Genomic DNA, 22139 nt, shown 5'->3' with positions numbered 1-22139 from the left:
TGCCAACATGACCAAGCTTTTAGAACAGAAAACAAAGAAAATTACAGCGCAGGAACAGGCCCTTCAGCCCTCCAAGCCTGCACCAACCACGCTGCCCTACTGAACTAAAACCCCCTACCCTTCCAGGGACCATATCCTTCTATTCCCATCCTATTCATGTGTTTGTCAAGACACCCCTTAAAACTCACTATCGTATCTGTTTCCACTACTTCCCCCGGCAACGAGTTCCAGGCACCCACCACTCTCTGTATATAAAATGTGCCTCGTACATCACCTTTAAACCTTGCCCGTCACACCTTAAACCTGTGCCCCCTAGTAATTGACTCTTCCACCCTGGGAAAAAGCTTCTGACTATCCACTCTGACTGTCCATGCCCCTCATTATCTTGTAGACTTCTATCAGGTTGCCCCTCAATCTCTGTCATTTCAGTGAGAACAAACCAAGTTTCTCCAACTCTCTTCACAGCTAATGCCCTCCATGTCAGGCAACACCGTAGTAAATTTTTTCTGTGCCCTCTCCAAAGCTTGCACATCCTTCTGGTAGTGTGGCGACTAGAATTGAATACTATATTCGAAGTGCGGCCTAAATAAGGTTCTATAAAGCTGTAACATGACTTGCCAATTTTTAAACTCAATGCCCCAGCCAATGAAGGCAAGCATACTGTATGACTTCTTGACTACCTTCTCCACCTGTGTTGCCACTTTCAGTGACTTGTGCACCTGTACACACAGATCCCTCTGCCTATCAATATGCTTTAAGGGTTCTGCCATTTACTGTATATTTCCTAACTGTATTAGACCTTCCAAAATGCATTACCTCACATTTGTCTGGATTAAGCTCCATCTGTCATCTCTCTGCCCAAGCCTCCAACCGACCTATATCCTGCTGTATCCTCTGATGGTTCTCATCGTTATCTGCAAATCCTCCAACCTTTGTGTCATCCTCAAACTTACTAAACAAACCAGTTACATTTTCTTCCAAATCATTTATAAATATTACAAACAGCAAAGGTCCCAGCACTGATCCCTGAGAAATACTACTTGTCACAGTGCTCCATTCAGAAACACACCCTTCCACTGCTACTCTTTATCTTCTATGACTGAGCCAGTTCTGTATCCACCTTGCCACTCACCTCTGATCCCATGGAACTTCATGGCAGACTGATGCAGAAGGTGAAGGACATTGTCAAAGGCCTAACTGAAGTCCATTTATTTCCAAGTGGGAGTAAATCCTGACTCAAAGAATTCTTTCCAATAATTTCCCTATCACTGATGTAAGGCTCACCTGGCTGTAATGACCTGAATTATTCTTGCTACCCTTCTTAAACAAAGGAACAACATTGGCTATACACCAATACTCTGAGACCTCCCCTGTCGCCAGTGAAGATACAAAGATTTCTTTCAAGGCCCCAGCAATTTCCTCCCTTGCCTCTCTCTTATGTATCCCATCAGGCTCTGGGGACTTGTTTACCTTAATGTTTCCCAAGAACCCCAATACATCCTCCTTTTTGATCTCAACATGACTCAAACTATCTACACATCCTTTCCCAGATTTATCATCCACCACGTCCTTCTCTTTGGTGAACACTGATGCAAAGTACTCATTTAATATCTCACAGATTTCCTCTGGCTCCATGCATAGATTCCCCCCCTTGTCCTTGAGTGGGCCAACCCTCTCTCTGGCTACTCTCTTGCTCTTTATATATGTTTAAAAAACCTTGGGATTTTCCGAAATCCTGCTGGCCAATGCTTTCTCATGACCCCTTTTCGCCCACCTTACTCCTTGCTTAAGTTTCTTTCTACTTTCCTTGTATTCCACACTTCGTGTGTTCCCAGCTCCTAGCCTTGACAAATGCTTCCCTTTTCTCTGTGACTAGGCTCACACTATCTCTCATTGTCCAAGGTTCCCGAAACTTGCCATACTTATCCTTCAACCTTTCAGGAATGTGCCAGTCCTGAATCCCTATCAACTTGCACTTGAAAGCCACCCACATGCAGATGTTGATGATCTCAAACATCTGCCCCCAATCTGCATTCTTCAGTTCCTGCCTAATATTGTTGTAATTAGCCTTTTCCCCTTTTGTCCGGATATCTCCTCATGTGGCTCAGTGTTGAAGATAGAAGGAGGATAGATTTTGTAAGGAGAAGCAGCAAATCACCCCCAGAAACAGGTCTATTATTCTGCTTGGCAATAAAGTAGACAGGTGCTATTGGAGGCAATGTGCAAGTGGGCTGAAAAAAATCCTAAAACCCAGAAAGCTGTGTGAGTGGCTTAGAAATACTGAGAGCTGGGTGTTTTCCCAGAAGTGGTCAAACTGTGAACCAGGGTTGGTTGAAAAGGCAAATAAGAGGATGCTGGAATCTGAAAAAGAAAACAGGAAATGTTGGAAACTGTCAGCAGGTCTGACAGCATCTGTGGAGGGAGAGAACAGAGCCAACATTTCAAGTCAGGATAATCCTTTGTCAGAGCTAAAGACAAAGAAAATAGGACAAGGTTTATACTGTGAGGGGGTTGGGATGCTGTAATTGATAGGGCTGACATAGACTAAAAGACAAAAGTAATGTAAATGATGATGATGATAAAGGCTAGGAATGGTGCTAAGAGTATCCATTAAGAGATTGGAAAGGCAGATAGTGTGTAGGAATGTGGCAGATGGCCCTAATGGGGTGGAGGGGAGGCTGAAGCAAGATAGAAAGTGAGATTAGGGAAGTGAAAAGCTGAGCCATCAGCTTGTGACCTGGGGAAGAGAGGATTCATAGAACTGTGGCTTCCAGATGATAATGGCACCTGTGAAACATGGAGATGGAAGTTGTTGTCAGTTAGGATTCCTGACCTACCTTATGTGAATAAAGAGCAGCACATTGTGGAAATTGTAGCTATGTAAAGCCATAAAAGTGAAGTCAACTATTTAGAATACAAATTAACATCATTTTCCCATTATTTAATGCTTAATTCGCATTGCTTTTAAGTCATAAAGTAAAAGTCACAAAAAAGTGGAATCTTGCTGATGAGTTCTTCATTTGGGGCTCATTCAGTAAATTTTGTTATTTTGGCTTTGGGTTCAGTGATTGGAACGCTTCCCATTTTTCTCCATCCTACCTCCGCAACCTCCTGCACCCCAATGCCCCATGCTCCCTGTTGTTTGAACTTTGACTGCCTATGCATTCCTCCCACACGCTGTTCTATGGCTGATGGCTGTGCATTGAGTCACCTTGGGCTGATGTAGCAACCCTCTGCTAAAGGAATTTCAGCACCTCCATCCTCTATCCTTGTCAGTGGGGTAATAAAGACATCAAACCCATAGAGGGAGCCATGCTAATATCGAGCATAGCAACAAGGAATGACCTGGTCATAATTGTCTTCCAACCCCTCGAACGCAACATAGTTTTCACACTGTTCAAAGTTTATTTATTAATGTCACAAATAGGCTTACATTAATATTGCAATGAAGTTACTGTGAAAATCCCCTAGTTGCCGACGCCTGTTCAGGTACATTGAAGGAGAATTTTAGCATGGCCAAGGTACCTAGCCAGCACATCTTTTGGACTGTGGAAGGAAACCAGAGATAACCCGCACAAACTGGGGAGAACATACAGACTGCACAGACAGTGACCTAAGCGGGATTTGAACCCAGGCATCTGGCGCTGTGAGGCAGCAGTGCGAACCACTGTGCTACCATGCCGCCCACTGAGTCCATTAACCTTTCTCAACATAACTTAGAACAAAAAGATTAAAAATCTTTGAAGAAACCATGAATTAAAACAAATCTGTAGAAAGCATAAATTATTGTTTTGTAACATTTAGCTCTGAAAATCAACATTATGATTTGTAAGATATGGTTAACCCACACGAAATTCATTCTTCATCATTGCAACCATTGCTTTTTTAATCCTCATTTTATTAAACTATTTTATATTCTGTTTTTGCTTTCTCACATTGTTGTGTGAAGATATGATTCATTCTGGGCCGTTGGTTCCACAGACATCAGTTATTCTTATTAATTTTCCAATGTGTTCTTTCTCCATGTATGAGACTGATTTGACTTGATTTGATATGATTTATTATTGGACTACAATGAAAAGTATTATTTCTTATGCTATACAGACAAAACACACTATTCTTAGAGAAGGAAACGAGAAAGTGCAGAATGTAGTGTTACAGTCATAGCTAGGGTATAGAGAAAGATCAACTTTGCTAAGGTGTTTGTAAGAGTTAAAGTAGAATTGTAAAAGTGTAGAATGAGAGCAAAAGGTAGAATTAGAGGGTACGCTGGGGACAGCTTGTAGGAAGTCGCCACATTCCAGCACCATCTTGAAGAAGAGGCAGTGGGAGTCAACAGGATATTTAATTGTGTGAAATTATAGCAGCCAAATCTGGATCCAAATTTAGGATGGCAGCAGGGAGTGGGTCACTGAACAGAGATCGAGAAGCAGGAACCTGGGCTGATTTTTCTGGACTTTCTGAACTGGCTCACTGAAGGTGAATGCTGTGCCCTTTGCAGGTTGACAGCCTCAGCTCAGAGCAGGGGTAAAGGCTGGTGCTTTCCCGGCCTGTATGGCTCAGTGCCACACTGGACGCTGCATTTAACCATCCAGCCCAGATTGCAGTGTTTGCCATTCAATAGCTGAAGACTGTCAGCACGTGCGGCACAGATTCATGCCAAGCAGCCGGAAGGATTGTTACATGGGTCTCTGAGTGTGTAAATGTTTCCACATAGGTGGGTTACCAAGGGTCATTACCCAGGCACTAGGATCTCCTTTGGACCATCAGAGAGAACATTTTCTGAATGACTGTAAGGCTTATGTTGTTGTTTTTTTGCCTCTCCTAGGAGATTTTATAGCACTGTTGGGGGCTGAGGGCATGTGTTAACATACAGATTTCACAAAGTGCCAGGATAGATTAACATGACTTGGAACCAATGTGAATTAAGCATTAAATAATGGGAAAATGATCAGTTAATTTGTAATCTAAATAATTTATACAATTACACACAAACACCAGGCATTCCCCTTCAATATTATATTGGGGCGGCACAGTGGTTAGCACTGCTGCCTCATAGCGCCAGGGAACCGAGTTCCATTCCCGGCTTAGGTCACTGTCTGTGTGGAGTTGGCATGTTCTCCCCATGTCTGCATGGGTTTCTTCCAGGTACTCCAGTTTCCTCCCACGCTACAAAGATGTGCAGGTTAAGTGGATTGGCCATGCTAAGTTGCCCCTTAGTGACAGGAAGACGAGGCAGGGTAAATACATGGGGTTGTGGGGATAGGGCTTGGATGAGATTGTGGTCGGTGCAGATTCGATGGGCCAAATGGCTTCCTTCTGCACTGTAGGGATTCTATGATTATATAACAGGATAGGCTCAATGGACAAGTTGCTTTGGGGGGCCTGGTGTCCATGCAAATGACATGTTCTGCCCAGTGGGACAATAATAAGTCTAAGAGGGCATCCAGCAAACACTCCAGAGCAAAAGCCTGGACTCTCGGTTCTGAGCACCACAAAGGGTTAAGCTCTTTGTTAACCTGACACCTAGCTGTAGGGTAATGAGGAGAGAGTTATCCGCCTACTACTTTACCTAACCTAAGGCCGGGCGGGTGCTCTCTCTCTCTCAGTTCCTTCCAGTATATTGATAAGTGCCAGAAAACTAAGAATGAGGAAAACATTTTAACTCTAGCGAGGATTTAAACGTCGAACTGCAGGATTTCCATACTTTCCATACGTACGGGGGCCTTCATTCTTGGTGAGTGAAAACTATTACCTTTCAGAGAAAGCAGCACCTGGACAAGAATGTGAAAAAAAATCTCAAAAGATAGTAGGAACCACTGTTGAGATTTTTATTTTGGTGACCACATTTTACAAAGTTTTAAAATGGGTAATATCGGGGCATATCTAATCATATTTAAACAGTTTTGTGGTTATGTTTCCTTATCCATTAAAATTCAATGGTGAAATGTCAGTGTAATCATTGTCAATAGTTTGAGGAACCAAATAAAATAGTGATCTCAATCCAATGATAGATCGATGATTTAAAATATAAATCATGAGATGGTTTTCAGAGTTTGGCTCTAGCAGTTTATAACTACTGTTTGAAATATCTCGTACCATGTGCTTAAGACCAACCCTTAGTATCATGTCATTTAGACAATCTAATGTAAAAGCAATTGGCTTATTTTAAAGTACTCCATGTCTCGTTTCAGAACCTTGTTTTTGATCAAACAGATTGTATCTGTGTGGAATCTGAATAGAGCATTTAGAGTTAAAGAATAATGGATCGAAATACTGCTGGTTACAGGTCTGTCAAAGGCAGAGACAATTTGAGACGCTGAACTTTAATGCTAGACAAGCAGTGAATCACACATTAAAGTATATAGGCAAAATACCACAGATGCTGGAATCTGAAACAAAAACAGAAAATACTGGAGAAACTCAAGTCAAGACAAAGGGTCACCCAGATTCCAAATATTGGTTCTGTTCTCTCTTCACAGATGCTGCCAGACCTGCTGAGTTTCTCCCGCATTTCTGTCTTTGTTACACATTAAGAACATAAGAACATAAGAAATAGGAGCAGGAGTAGGCCATCTAGCCCTTCGAGCCTGCCCCGCCATTCAATAAGATCATGGCTGATCTGTCGTGTCTCAGTTCCACATTCCCACCCTCTCCCCATAACCCTTAATCCCCTCTCTTATCAAAAACCCATCAACCCGCGTCTTAAAAATATTTAGCGAGGCAGCCTCCACCACTTCAACGGGCAGAGAATTCCAGAGATTCACCACCCTTTGAGTGAAGAAGTTCCTCCTCAACTCCGTTCTAAACCGCCGCCCCTTTATCTTGAGTCTGTGCCCCCTACTCCTACTATCCTTTCTGAGCGGGAAGAGTCTCTCCACCTCTATCCTATCCATCCCATTCATCATCTTATACGTCTCAATGAGATCTCCCCTCATTCTTCTAAACTCTAACAAGTACAAGCCTAGTTTATTCAGCCTCTCCTCATAGCTCAACCCCCTCAACTCCGGTATCAGCCTAGTAAACCTCCTCTGCACTCCCTCCAAGGCCAAAATATCCTTGCGTAAGTACGGCGCCCAAAACTGCACACAGTACTCCAGCTGCAGCCTCACCAATGCCCTATACAGCTGCAGCAAGACCTCCCTACTTTTATATTCAATCCCCCTCGCTATGAAGGCCAGCATCCCATTCGCCTTCCTGACCACCTGCTGCACCTGCAATCTGGGTTTTTGCGACTCATGCACAAGGACCCCAAGGTCCCTCTGCACCGTCGCCTGCTGCAGTTTTTCGCCACGTAAGTAATAATCCTTCCTACCATTATTCCTACCAAAGTGGACCACCTCGCACTTGCCAACATTAAATTCCATTTGCCATTTCCTGGCCCATTCGCCCAGCCTATCTAGATCCTTCTGTAGACTCTCCACACCCTCCGCACAATTTGCCGTTCCTCCAATCTTGGTGTCATCAGCAAATTTTGACACCCTACACTCGGTTCCCTCCTCCAGATCATCTGTATAAATGGTAAAAAGCTGAGGCCCCAGCACCGACCCCTGGGGCACTCCACTAGTCACCATCCGCCAATCCGAATAGCACCCATTGACCCCCACTCTCTGCCTCCTATTTGACAACCAATCCTCTATCCACGCTAACACCCTACCCCCAACTCCATGTCCCCTGACCTTCTGCAATAACCTCTTGTGAGGCACCTTGTCAAACGCCTTCTGAAAATCAAGAAAGACCACATCTACCGGCTCTCCTCTATCCACCGCTTAAAGTATACTTTAAGTAAAGGGCTGGCACAGTGGTTAGCACTGCTGCCTCACAGCCCCAGGGTTGATTCCCGGCCTGGATCACTGTCTGTGTGGAGTTTGCACATTCTGCCTGTGTCTGGTGGGTTTCCTCCGGGTGCTCCTGTTTCCTCTCACCGTCCAAAAATGTGCAGGCTAGGTGGATTGGCCATGCTGAGTTTCCCCTTAGTGTCAGGGGGACTAGCTAGGATAAATACATGGGGTTGTGGGGAGAGGACCTGGATGGGATTGTGGTCAGTGCAGACTTGATGGGCTGAATGGCCTCCTTTTGCACTGTAGGATTCCGTGATTCTATGATACTGGGTTAAGTGTACAATTTTTTGTATTAATTCATGGGTGTAAACATCGCTGGCTGGGCCAACATTTGTTGCCCATCCCTAATTGAGTGGTTTACTAGACCATTTCGAGGGCATTTAAGAGTCAAACACATTGCTGCGGTTCAGGACACATAGGCCAGACCAGGTAAGGATGGCAGATTTCCTTCCCTGAAAGAACTGGCGAACCGGATGGGTTTTTAATGACAATTAATAATGGTCATCACTAGATTTTTATTCCAGAATTCAAATTTCACCATCTGCCATGATGGGATTTATCAAGAGTTTATTGGGAATGACACACTGAACAAACCCGATGTCATGTCTGACATGTTTCTTATGTACCGGACACTGACTGGTTCTGGTGTATCAAAAGCTTGGATTCAAAATGATCTGGGTCTTATGTTAAGCTTATGGCTTTAGGGAAGATCATGATGGCTCTCCAAAATACATACTCCAGTTCACACATTCAACAACTCCACTCCCGCATTCAGTTCCTCTCTCCCCAAAGATGCCAGGTTACAATTTATCCTCCAGTGTTTCACAGTGCTTTAATGAGCCTGGCAGTGGCTCTCAGCAGGTTGTTCAACTATATATGGGAGTAGGGGCTGGGGAACCACACCCAACACCTACATGCACAAACTTTGCAGCAGGAATAGGTAGTTAGCTACTGAATTCCCCAGTCCCCTAGTGCTCAAAGACACTGAGCCTATGTGGTTCATCAGGCACCACACTGAGCACCTAACTTACTGTGCTTACCCCAGTCCAACGCCAGCATCTCCACATCACACCTAACTCCTCACAGGCCAGCGTTTGAACCAGGGATCTTTTTAATCTGAATGTGTTAGTTATTCACCAGATACATTCAGTAAGGCATCGAGGATCTGTCATACATTCAACTGTTGGCATTGCAGTGCATCAAAGATCAAGTGGCACTATAATAATTGCAGAATAAAAAAGGTCTTTAAATCCACAAAGGCTTCCTGCAACGTATGTTTTTTCACCGAGCTATTGCCAACAGTGTGAACGTGTAAAGTCAACTACAAGGCCTGTAGCAGTGATGGAAAACTACGTGCAACTGTCCAACATTTGCTGTTTGTAGCTGAGGCTTATCATTGGCAGCACAGACCATCAGCCTTAGGAGCAGAATTAGGCCACTCGACCCATCGAGTCCGCACCGCCATTCAATCATGGCTGAAATTTTTCTCATCCCCATAACCCCTGATCCCCTTATCAATCTAGAAGCCATCTATCTCTGTTGTAAAGACACTCAATGACCTGGCCTCCACAGCCTTCTGCGGCAAAGAGTTCCACAGATTCACCACCCTCTGGCTGAAGAAATTCCTCCTTATCTCCGTTTTAAAGGATCGTCCCTTTAGCCTGAGGTTGTGCCTTCTGGTCCTGGCTTTTCTGACTAGTGGAAATATCCTGTCCATGTCCATTCTATTATCACTCCAATCTATTATTCACGGCATCACCTCTAATACTTTACCTCATGCCAAAGCAGTATGAGTTGTGGAAAATGGTGTCAGTAAGATCACTGACACTGCTGTTCAAACTCCTCACACTTCACTCCAGCGATACGATTTGGCTGTAGTGGTCTATGCTTGCCAGTGGCAGTACTGAATCACTGAGAAGGAGGAAATTCCCGTTGGTAGTGTTACTGTCCAAGTGTTTTAACACATCTTAACATAGGCATAACATGGAAAACAACAGCAGCTTAAGTATATATTGTACCTTTAATACATACACATACCAGGGAAACTTCACAATAGAGTTATAAAACTAAAGGGCTGAAGGGATTTAGGGCAGGAAGGTGGGATCAGGTACTGAATTTGGTGATCAGCCGTGATCGAAATGAATGGCACAGCAGATTGGAAGGGCCGAATGGCCTACTCCTGCTTCTATTTTCTATATATGTTTCTATGTAAAACCAAATTTTTTGCTGAGCCGCTAGAGAGAGATTAGGGCAGGTAGAAAGCTTGCTCAGTGTGGGAGATGTTATAAGAGGAAAGAGAGGCCAAGAAGCAGGCAGGTTCAGAGAGGGTATTCTAGAGCTTAGGACTTTGATAGCTGAAGCTACGGCCACTAATCATTAAACAATTAAATTCAAGGATGTACACGAGGTTAAGATTGGAGGAACAGATCCTTTGTTGGGTTGTACGGCTGGTGGCATTTACAGAGATAGGGAAGGGCAGGGAAGAATTTGAGACCAAAAGGGAAAATGCTGGAAAATCTCAGCAGGTCTGGCAGCATCTGTAAAGAGAGAAAAGAGCTGACGTTTCAAGTCCAGATGACTCTTCGTCAAAACTAAAAGGCATAGAAAGTGGGAGATATTTATACTGTAGGGTGAGGGAATGAAAGATGAGTCATAGCCACAGAAACCTGGGGAAAAAACTGCCAACAGCTGTCCACAGAGGGAATAAAAGGTGTGAATAACCAAACGACAGAGAAGCTAAAATGAGAAGGTAAACTATGACAGATGAAGATTGTGGGGCGGGGAGGGGGGGAATAGATGGGACAGAGATCAAATTTAGAAAAGGGGAAGCAAAGGGGGAGAAAAGGGAAGGGGATAAAGTAGGGGGAAAAGAGTGGGGGGGGGGAAGAAAAATGAAGAAAGACAATAAAGAAATAAAAGGTAGAGAACAGCAAAAAAAATAAATAAAACACAATGAAAACAAAAGAGTCAAGGTGAGATAGAGCAAATCATCTGAAGTTGTTGAATTTGATGTTGAGAATGGAAGGCTGTAAAGTGCCTAGCTGGAGATGAGATGCTGTTCTGCCAGTTTGCATTGAGCTTCACTGGAACATTGCAGCAGGCCAAGGATAGACATGTGGGCATGAGAACAGGAGTATGTGTTAAAATAGCAAGTAACCGGAAGGTCAGGGTCCTGATTGTGCACAGATCAAAGGTGCTAGCAAAGTGATCAGCCAGTCTACACTTGGTTTCTCTGATATAGAGGAGACCACATTAGGAGCAGTGAATGCAATACACCAAATGCTGCTTAACCTGGAGTGAATGTTTTTGAGCTGGGATAGTGAGCTTAGAAGCGGTAAAGGGACAGGTGTTATACCTTCTGCGATTGCATGGAAAGGTGCAATGAATGACGGGAGAGGTGTTGGATATAGTGGAGGAGTGGACTAGGTTATCCTGGAGGGAATGGTCTCTGTGGAGTGCTAACAGAAGGAGTGAAGTGAAGATGTGTTTGGTGATGACATCACGCCGGAGTTGGTGAAAGTGGCAGAGGATTATGCTTTGCATGCGGAAGCTGGTGGGGTAAAATGTGAGAACAAGGGGAACTCTATCCTTGTTCTGGGAAGGAGGAGAGGGGGTGAGGGTTGTGACACAGGAAATGGACTGCTACTGTTGAGGGCCTTGTTGACAAGTGTAGATGGAAATCCACGATTGAGGAAAAAGGGGCACATATTAGAAGTCTCACTTTGGAAAGTGCACCATCAGAACAAATGTGATGGAGGCGAAGGAGCTGAGAGAAAGGGATGGAGTCCTTACAGGATGTAGGGTGTGAAGGGCTGTAGTCCAGGTAGCTGTGAGAGTTAGTGGGCTAGTAATGGATATTGGTGATGTTCTATTGCTGGAAATGGAGACAAAGGTCAAGGAAGGGAAGGGAAGTGGCTGAGACGGACCAGGTGAAGGCGATGGAGAAGTGGAAACTGGAAGTGAAGTTGATGAATTATGAGGTCTAGATGAGAGCATGAAGCAGCACCAAAATTGTCATCGATGTACCGGCTAAGGAGCTGTGGGAGGGGACTTGGGTAGGCCTGGAACAAGGAATGTTCCACATACCCCATAAAAAGACAAGCGTAGCTAGGACCCATGTGGGTACCCATTACTACTCCCTTGATTTGGAGAAAGTGGGATGAGATAAAGGAGAAGTTGTTGAGTGACAGAGCAAGTTCAGCCAGGCAGAGGAGAGTGGTGGTGAATGGGAATTGTTCAGGCCTCTTTTCAGGAAAGAAGCTAAGAGTTCTGAGACTGTCCTGGCATGGGATGGAGGTGTACAGAGATGGCACACCCATGGTGAATAGGAGATGGTTAGGACCTGTGAACTGGATCTGTCAACATGATAAGAAGTCTCACAACACCAGGTTAAAGTCCAACCAATTTATTTGATAGTAAACTCACAAGCTTGTGAGTTTACTATCAAATATATTGGTTGGACTTTAACCTGGTGTTGTGAGACTTCTTACTGTGTTTACCCCAGTCCAACGCCGGCAGCTCCACATCACGACTGTCAATATGACACAGGGCATCAGAGGAATCTTGGATGTAGACGGGTAGGGAATGGACCAGGGGAGTGAGGATGGAGTCAAGGTAAGAGGAAATAAGTTCAATGGGGCAGGAGCATGCTGACACAATGGGCCTAGCAGGACAATCCTTTTTGTGAATTTTGGGATGTAGATAGAAGTAAGCTGTCTGGGTTTGGGAGACAGAGGTTGGAAGCTGTGGAGGGGGAAGGCACCCGAAGGAAATGAGTTCGGTGACAGTGTTGGAGATAATGGCTTGATATTCAGTGGTGTGGTCATGGTTCAGTGGGAGGTAAGAGGAAGTATATGAGAGTTGGCACTCAGCCTCCGCGAGGTAGGGGACAATATGCCAGACGACAACAGTGCTCCCTTTGTCGGCAAGGTTAATGACAGAATTTTCTATGACAGGAATTTGAGATCATGGATGAGTTTTCAAATCCTAATTGCCTAACCAGGAGTTAATGTAAGCTAATGTAAGTTAAGGTGAGAACAGGGATGATAGGTGAAAGGAACTTGGTGCAAGTAAAATTTTTGATGACCTCAAGTTGACAGAGCATGGGAGATTGGAAGCCACCCTGGAGTACATTGGCTTAGTAACATGGGGCGGCACGGTAGCACAGCAGTTAGCACTGCTGCTTCACAGCTCCATGGACCTGGGTTCGATTCCCGGCTTGGGTCACTGTCTGTGTGGAGTTTGCACATTCTCCTCGTGTCCACATGCTTTCCCTCTGGGTGCTCCGGTTTCCTCCCACAGTCCAAAGATGTGCGGGTTAGGTTGATTAGCTATGCTAAAAGTGCCCTTAGTGTCCTGACATGCATAAATTAGAGGGATTAGTAGGTAAATATTTAGGGATATGGGGGTTGGGCCAGTGTGGGATTGTGGTCAGTGCAGGCTTGATGGGCGGAATGGCCTCTTTCTGTACTGTAGGGTTTCTATGATTTCTACGATAACAAAAGCTTATATGAGGGTTTCAGCAATAGATAAGCTTAAAATAGGGGCCTGGGGCAATACTAGTGAGATTAAGATAGGTAATCTTATGATGGCATGGATACATAGCCAATTAAGTTCATCTCAATGTCAAATATAACATCAAGATTGCAGTTTGGTTTAGCCTCATATGTTTTCCAGAGAGGGGGATTCTGGGGGCAGCAGGGGAACGGAGTTTGTGGCAAAAACCAAAGACAATGGCATCAGTTTTCCCAATAATTAACTGGAGGACATTTCTGCTTACCAAATCCCAGATGCCTTACATATTTGTCTGTTAAGTTGAGAGCAGGGGAGGGGTTGAGAGAGATGGTTGTGAGGGACAGTTGGGTATTACCAGCAGTGGACAGTGGTTAGCTCTGTTGCCTCATAGCGCCAGGGACCCAGGTTCAATTCCAGCCTCAGGTGGCTGTCTATGTGGAGTTTGTATATTCTCCCCATGTCTGCGTGTATTTCCTTTGTATTCTCCGGTTTCCTCCCACAGTCCAAAGATGTGTGTGTTAGGTTAATTGGCGGTGCTAAATTGATCCTAGCGTCAGGGGAATTAGCTGGTAAACGTGAGAGGTTACAGGAATAGGGCCTGGGGGGGGATTGTGGTCAGAACAGACTCGATGGGCCAAATGGCTATCTCCTGTACTGTAGGGATTCTATGACTCACATGTAGAACCTGACACTGTGTTTTCAGGATGATGCAATGAATAGCAGCATATGTCAATAAGAGGGGGACCAAGGACAGATCCGAGGGGGACACCACAGGTAACTAAGGGAGCAGAAAGAGAAGACCTTATAAGTGGTTCTTGAGCCAAGACTGGATAGGCATGATCAGAACCAGACAAGGCACCCTCAATCAGACTGGCAAGGGTGGACAGGTGTGAGTAGTCAACCAAGACAAAGGCAGGTCAAGGATGAGGAGGGATAGTTTACCACTGTTTGAGTCACATAAGGTGTCAGTTATAACTTTGATTGGAGATGTTTGTACACAAGGCTGGAAACCAGAGTACAGGGTTTTAAGCAGAGTCCCAGGAAAGATGAGCACAGATTTGGGATACAACAGCAAATCAAAGATTTGGAGTATAAATGAAGGTTGGAGATGGAGCGGCGGTTTTACAAAGGCAGAACGGTCATGGAATTTTGAGAAGAAGGTGGATGGCGGCAGATTTTAAAGAGTGGGGGAAAGTACCTGAGGAGAGAGAAGTGTTAATGATATCGAGTAGCATGGTGACCAGGAAAGCAAGTTCAGTGTCAAGGGAGCAGCCGTGAGAATTATGGATAAGGGGATGAGCATATGGGGAAATAGGATGTGAGTTCAGGGCACAGGTAGAGAGGAGCTTTGGTGGATGTTAAGTCTGGCGATTGAGGTGGAGGAAAGGATGAGGCAGAGGTAACTGGGAAGATGGTCTCAACCTTAGTGACAACGAATGCGATGAAATCCTTGCTCTTGTCACTGAAGGAGACAAGAAAAACAAGGTTTAAGAAGACATTTTACAATAGAGAAAACCAACTTGTTATTCTTGCATTGCAGGACAATCTTAGAATAGGTTTTTGTTTATTCATTCATGGGCATGGGTGCCACTGGCTGGCCAATATTTATTGCCCACCCTTAGTTGCCCTTGAGATGATGATTGTAAGCTGCCTTCTTGAATCGCTGCAGTCCCTGTGTTGTGGGTTGACCCACAATGCCGTTAGGGAAGGAATTTCAGGATTTTGAACCAGTGACTGAAAGAATGGCGATATATTTCCAAGTCAGAATGGTGAGTGGCTTGGAGGGGAACCCTTGTCCTTCTAGATGGAAGTGGTTGTGAGTTTGGAAGGTGCTGTCTAAGGACCTAGTGAGCAACGTTTGCCAGAAATGAGCAGGGCCGATTGGGTCCAACTTGATCTTGTGAATGGCTAAACCAGCAATTAGCCAGAGATATTCACATCTGCTGATTGAGGTTGGAAATTGGTCTGACAACCATTTCCGGTCTATAGAATTATAGCAGACTAATGATGGGAACAAAACCAGTGACTGTGAGAGCTAATGGCACCAGAGTAATTCTCCAGAATTACCAACTATTTAGTTATGCTGCTGTTCCTGTTGAACCAGTCTGACTGCTCAAAGGTTTCTGCTTGGCTACCAAGCCTGGAAACTCAGTTTCACAGCAAGCTGAAAACCTCTGTGAACTTTTAAAAGAGGATTAACATTATTCAGATAATTTACTGGTTTAAAATTCAAGCTGGACGGAATTAAATGCTGCTAGTTATAGACTGCTGTTGTTTCACTAATTGGATTTGTAAATGTGGAAAACTACACTTTAACTCATTTGTGGTTTGGATATTTGGAAAAAGCAAGGGTGACACACACATATCACAGCATCTTATAATCAGTTTAAAGCTTTTGCAAACCTTTATTAAAACTCACTTAGTCTTCCTGACTTTCAAAATACTTAACGAAATTTTGCACAGGAAATGCATCCCAGAAAGAAATTTGAATATATGTGGTGGCTCTCCCAAGCTCAGCATGTTCTGAAGTGCTTTACAGCTGGTTAATTACTGATGGAAATGTTGCCCTGTGGTGCTATAGAAAGCATGGCAGATAATTTACACACAGCAAGGTCAGAAAATCAGCAGTGAGATTTGATTTTTTTTTACAGGGGTTTGCTGTGGGATAAATATTGGCCTTGAAATAATGCCATGTCTCAGCTGGAAGTCAGTGCCTCAGCCAGTCTAGTGCTCCTGCAGCCCTGCAATGAAGTGCCAACCTGGAAAATGTGCTGAAATCTCTAGACTGGGAGATGAATGTTGCCACTGAGCCATGACTAACATCTTACATTGACTTAGAAGGTCACAGCTTTATGCCTGGTACATGTTATTTGGCTATGGGGTCCATTGGAATTAAACTAAATCATACCCTGACTGAAAATCTACACGAGCTCTGGCCAGCAGGCACTATCGGAGAGTGTCCAGGAGTTATCACTCATCATCCCTGTTTTCACACCTAACCAAGAACATTGGGAAGGAAAGCAGCATTAACACACTGCGCAACTGCACTAATACTATACTACCATGCTAACACTGCGCTATCGCATTAACATACTGCATTATTGCACTAATATTACACTTTCACACTAACACACTGCACTACTGCAATAACACTACACTACCACACTAACACGTTATGCTACTGCACTAACACCAAGTACTGCACTAACACACTGCGCTGTCGACTATTGCACATTACAATAACACACTGCATTACAGCATTAACACGTTACAACAGTAATGGTCTGCATTACAGTATTAACACATTACAACAGTAATATACTGCAGCATTAACACGTTGCAATGGTAATGCACTGCATTACAGCTTTGACACATTACAACAGTAATGGTCTGCATTACAGTATTAACGCATTACAACAGTAATATACTGCAGCATTAACACGTTGCAATGGTAATACACTGCATTACAGCTTTGACACATTACAACAGTAATGGCACTGTACAACAGCATTAACACATTACAACAGTAACACACTGCATTACATCATTAATATATTACAACAGTAACACTGTAACAGCATTAATATATTACAACAGTAATGGCACTGCATTACAGCATTAACACATTACAACAACAATGCTCTGTATTACAGCTTTAACATGTTACAACAGTAACACACTGCATTACAGCATTAATATATTACAACAGTAACACTCCGCATTATAGCATTAACACATTATAACAGTAACACATTGCATTATAGCCATGCGAAAGGCCTACAGATTTTAAATGAAATGTTTGTTGAATCTTTTACATCTTCCTGAATGGACAAACAAAGCCTCAGTTTAAAGTTTTATCTGAAAGATTGCTCCTCTGCTCATGCATCCTTCCAGTTTTACACTGGAACAACAATCCAGATTGTGTTTTCAAATCCTGGAATGGGTTTTAGACCCATAGCTTTATAACAAAGAGTTTCAGCTGAAACAAACCAGGGTGTATACACCACCTGGATTGCAGTGGCTCAATAAAGCAGCTCACCACTGCCTTCAAGAGCAATTAGGGATAGGCAACAAATGCTGGCCTTGCCAGTGACGCCCACATTCTACGTAATAAGAAAAAACTGGCGTTGCAACACACTGATACATTGTATTGCAGCATAAAAACATTAATACACTTTATTACAACAACAAATTGCAATTTTATGATACCATTAACAAAGTAAAACATTCAGGCAATGCGTAGGAGTGCTATCAGGCAAAGCTGGAACATTACATATATTACAGTGCTACCTAATTCATGCAGCACAATGATACTAGTTTATTGACACAGCAATGAGTTCTGATGAAAGGCAATGGACTTGAAACATGGGGCCAGGTTTTCAATACCCAGCTGAACTCCGGGTCTGCCCTGTGTCCGGGTTACGCCACTCTCATGATGCACTTTTTAAATGTAATTAGCCAGGGAGGTGAGCTTGGTGCCCGGTTAGAGGTGCTGGGCTGCCTGCCTGGTACCAACGTCAAATGCGGATGGCAGCCGTGTTGGGGCCTGCTGTTGCCTTGCCGATTAGAGCAGACAGCTGTTGTGAAGGGCATGGAGCTGGAACCAGTGGGCACTGGTCTTGCACAACAGGATGAAGACCAGTGCTAATGGCAGATTTGTTACCTAGTTAACTGCAAAGAAATTTATTTTAGCCCTGCGGCGAACTTGATAGTTGCGCGCTGACATGTATCAATCTGTTCCAGCTGACTAGGAAAAAAGATTTGACAAAATTAAATTTGGGAGCAGACAGGCCCCTTAACTAGCTAAAATTTAAGGTTTATATATTAGTGTCACAAGTAGGCTTACATTAACACTGTAATGAAGTTACTGTGAAAATCCCCGAGTCGCCACACCCTGGCGCCTGTTCGGGTACACGGAAGGAGAATTCAGCGTGCCTGGTCTTTTGGACTGTGACAGGAAACACAAGCAGAGCAGGGAGAATGTGCAGACTCCACACAGACAGTAACCCAAGCTGGGATTCGAACCTAGGTCCCTGGTGCTGTGAGGCAGCAGTGCTAACCAACTCCTTAAGGAACTTACGGAACTGTTCATTTGAAATATGCCAGGGGCATCGGAATCCCAGGATCATCTCTGGGACCACAATTCTCAAAACCTGTCCATGCCAGTTCAGGTTTCTTCCTGATTTTCCGGTTTCTCCTCACAGTCCAAAGATGTGCGGGTTAGGTGAATTGGCCATGCTAACTTGCCCTTTAGTGTCAGAGGGTAGCCAGGTAAATATATGGGGTTATGGGAATAGGGTTTGGATGGGATTGTTGTCAGGACATGGTTGATGGGCTGAATGGCCTCTTTTTGCACTGTAGGGATTCTATGATTCTCATGCTGTCCGTTCTGCAACCTCCTTCAGCTGAATAATCACTTCTGTGCCTTTGATAATCAGCCCCTTGTCTTTTTAAAAAAGTTTATTTGTTAGTCACAAGTAAGGCTTACATTAACATTGCAATGACGTTACTGTGAAATTCCTCTAGCCGCCACCAAATTATTTTCCTCCGTTCTTAACTCTCCCACGAATGTTAACACCAGTTAGCCTTCAGACAAATGCCTTGGGATGTTCTCTTGTATTAAAGGTGACGTATCCAGGCAAGTTACCGAGAGTGAGTGTTGGGGTTTTGGAATGGCACCCAGCAAGAATCAGCACAGCGTACAAGTGCGCAGGTGAAACGGAAACAGAAAATGCTGCTAATTATCATGATTGAAACACTGGAGAGACTGTAAGGAGTGTATGAAAGAGCTAAGTTTAGATGCAAGAGTAAAACTGGGGATATTGACTCAGCTTGTTAAATACAGCTGCTAAATATCTCTCCTCATTTCCGCATCTATTCACTTCAATAGAGACACAAGTTCAGGAGAGTTCAAGTGACTGAGCTGCTATTAGATATTTCATCTTATTTTCCTAATGCAAAATTGCCACAACAGAGACAGAACAGACACAGCCAGTGAGCAGGAGCCCTTCAGCAATCATAGAGGGCAGAGCACTGGTCAGCACTGCTGCCTCACAGCTCTAGGAACCCGGATTCAATTCCCAACTTGGGTCACTGTCCATGAGTTTGCACATTATCCCCGTTTCTGCATGGGTTTCCTCCGGGTGCTCCTGTTTCCTCCCACACTCCAAAGATGGTGGGTTAGGTGCATAGGCCATTCTAAATTGCCCCTTAGCGTCCTGGATGCGTAGGTGAGAGGGATTAGCGAGATAAATATGTGGGGTTATTGGGATAGGACCTAGGTGGGATTGTTGTTGGTTAGGCTGTATGGCCTCCTTTCTATACCCCCATAGGGTTTCTATGATTCTAAATCACTTTGTCTGAATGCTAATTCAGAACAATGGGAGGCTTTAGACTGCAGCTAAATCTTTGCAATGTACACGCTCAATGCACATGTTTGTTTCCCCATTGGTTTTACCCACAACTGACTTCAGGAAACCCTCTGGGGTTGTTGCTAGGTTACGCAGTAAGAGCTGGTAGAACTAGAAGGATCTCAGATCCTAGCTTTACATTTAAGTGACAGGAAAGATGGAACAGATTGCTGGCAGGGAGAAACAATCCTTTGTGTATAGCCTGATGGGGAGAAAAGGGAGCTTCAGTTCTCCTTGGCCGCCTCCTATTTCTCACCTACCTGCTGCCTCTTGGCAACATCACCCAAAAATACAATGCTATGTTCCACAAATATGCTGAAAAGCCTCAGCTTCCAGAGCCTTGAAATGATCAGCTGCTTGTCTGGCATCTAATACTGGACAAGTAGAAATTTCCTTCAAACTAAATCTTGGAACGTCATTGTTTTCAGCACCCATCACAATCTCCCTTCCATGGCCATTGAGTGCATCCCTCTCCCTGGTCACCGTCTGAGGTGAAACCCAGATTGCTCAAATCCTTGGTATCCCCGGATTTGATTCGGATGAGCTTCTGACCACATTTCATTATCTTTGCTAAGATCTAACTTTACCTGTCTCCATCAGATCTTTTGCCGCTGAAACCCTTATCTATGTCTTTGTAACCTCTAGACATGACTGTTCTAATGGTACCACATCCTACCCCCTCTATCAATTCAAGGTCATCCAAAACTCTACTGCTCGTACTCTGACTTGCGCAAAGTCCCATCACCCCTGTGTTCACTATTAATTGACTAATTGAACTAATTAGTCAATCAATTAGTTCCTGATTCACTAAGGGCTCGAAATTTAAAACTCTCATGTTTGTTTTTGAACCCCTCCGTGTCCTTACTCTCTATAACCACCTCTAAACCTACAATCCTCTAAGATTGCTGAGGTAGCGACAGCTCCAGTGCTAAATAAAAACCCTGCCTGTGGAGGAAAAGGCTCCTACCATTTCTTTCTGTTCACCAAACTGCTCCACTCTCCCATTCAGGCTGGAGGTCAACATAATTCAATGAGAGGTACAGCGAGGACCACAGTCAGTATTCATGACCATTTGTTTAGGGAAGGCAGTGGCATGGTAGTATTGTCACTGGACTAGTAATCCAGAGACTCAGGGTAATGCTCTGGGGATCTGGATTCAATTCATACCATAGCAGATGGTGAAATTTGATTTCAATAAGAATTTTGAAAAGTCTAATGGTGACCAATGCCAATTCTTATAAAAACCCATCTGGTTCACTAATGTTCTTTAGGGAAGGAAATCTGCCAACCTTACCTGGTCTGGCCTACATGTGACTCCAGGACCACAGCAATGGGGTTGATTCTGAACTGCCCTCTGAAATGCTTAGTAAGCCACTCAGCTGAAGGGCGATTCGGGTGGGCAATAAATGTTGGCCTAGCCAGCGATGCCCGCATAAAACAAGTACATAATCTTGCAGATTGAGGGAATATTATATCTCTGCAGATCGAGGGACATTAAACCAACACTCAGTCTGCTTGTTCAGGTAGATGTAAAAGATCCTATGGCAACATACAAAAAGCAGCAGCAAGTTTCTCTAGTGTCCTGGTCAATGTATCTCAAATGTAACTAGCACCACCAAGACAGACTTATTTATCTCTGTGCTTATTGTGGGAATCTTCTCTGCACATTTTAGTTTCCAGACTTATAAATTCGTAAGAAATAGGAGCAGAATTAGGCCATTCAGCCCATTTAGTCTGCTCAATCATTCGATCATGACTGATCTGCTCCTCATCCCCCCATTTTCCTGTTTACTCTGCACAACTCTTCAAGCCATTACCAGTTAAAAATCTGGCTAACTCCTCCTTAAATTTACTCGCTGTCCCAGCATTCATCATGCTTTATGGTAGTGAATTCCACAGATTCACAACCCTTTGGGAGAAGTACTTTTTCCTCAACTCTGTTTTAAATTTGCTACCCCTTATCCCAAGACTATGGCTCACTGAGGAAGCATCTGCTCCATGTCCACCTTACCCATACCCTGAATCATTTTATATAACTCAATTTGATCTCCTCTCATTCTTCTAAATTCCAGAGCGTTATAGGCCTAAACTGTTCAATCTCTCTTCATAAGACAAACCCCTCATCTCTGGAATCAATCTAGTGAACCTCCTCTGAACTGCCTCCAATGCCACTACATCTTTCCTCAAATAAAGGGACCAAAACTGTGCACAATACTCCAGGTGCGGCCTCACCAATGCCTTGTCTAGTTGCAACAAAACTTCCTTACTTTTATATTCTATTCCTTTAGCTATAAATGCCCACATTTCATTCACTTTCTTTATTATCTGCTGTACCTGCATACTAGTTTTCTGTGACTCATGAATGAGGACACCC

At 43.9% G+C, this 22139-nt stretch overlaps 1 protein-coding gene across 1 annotated transcript in view; it reads left to right on the top strand.

The window, feature by feature from the left end:
* The first annotated feature begins 5582 nt into the window (after nt 1-5582).
* Nucleotides 5583-22139, top strand: part of LOC145358923 (tight junction protein ZO-3-like) — an 87886-nt gene continuing 71329 nt past the window's right edge. Inside the window, exon 1 of the mRNA XM_080213299.1 lies at nt 5583-5737. The gene's annotated coding sequence lies outside the window, so the exon portion shown is untranslated. The remainder of the gene's footprint in view (nt 5738-22139) is intronic.

The sequence above is a fragment of the Carcharhinus amblyrhynchos genome, chromosome 26 (genome assembly GCF_965287045.1).
Source record: "Carcharhinus amblyrhynchos chromosome 26, sCarAmb.v2.hapA, whole genome shotgun sequence".
NCBI lineage: Eukaryota > Metazoa > Chordata > Chondrichthyes > Carcharhiniformes > Carcharhinidae > Carcharhinus > Carcharhinus amblyrhynchos.
The sequence above is the reverse complement of the archived record's forward strand: the minus strand, read 5'-3'. Positions and strand labels throughout refer to the sequence as shown.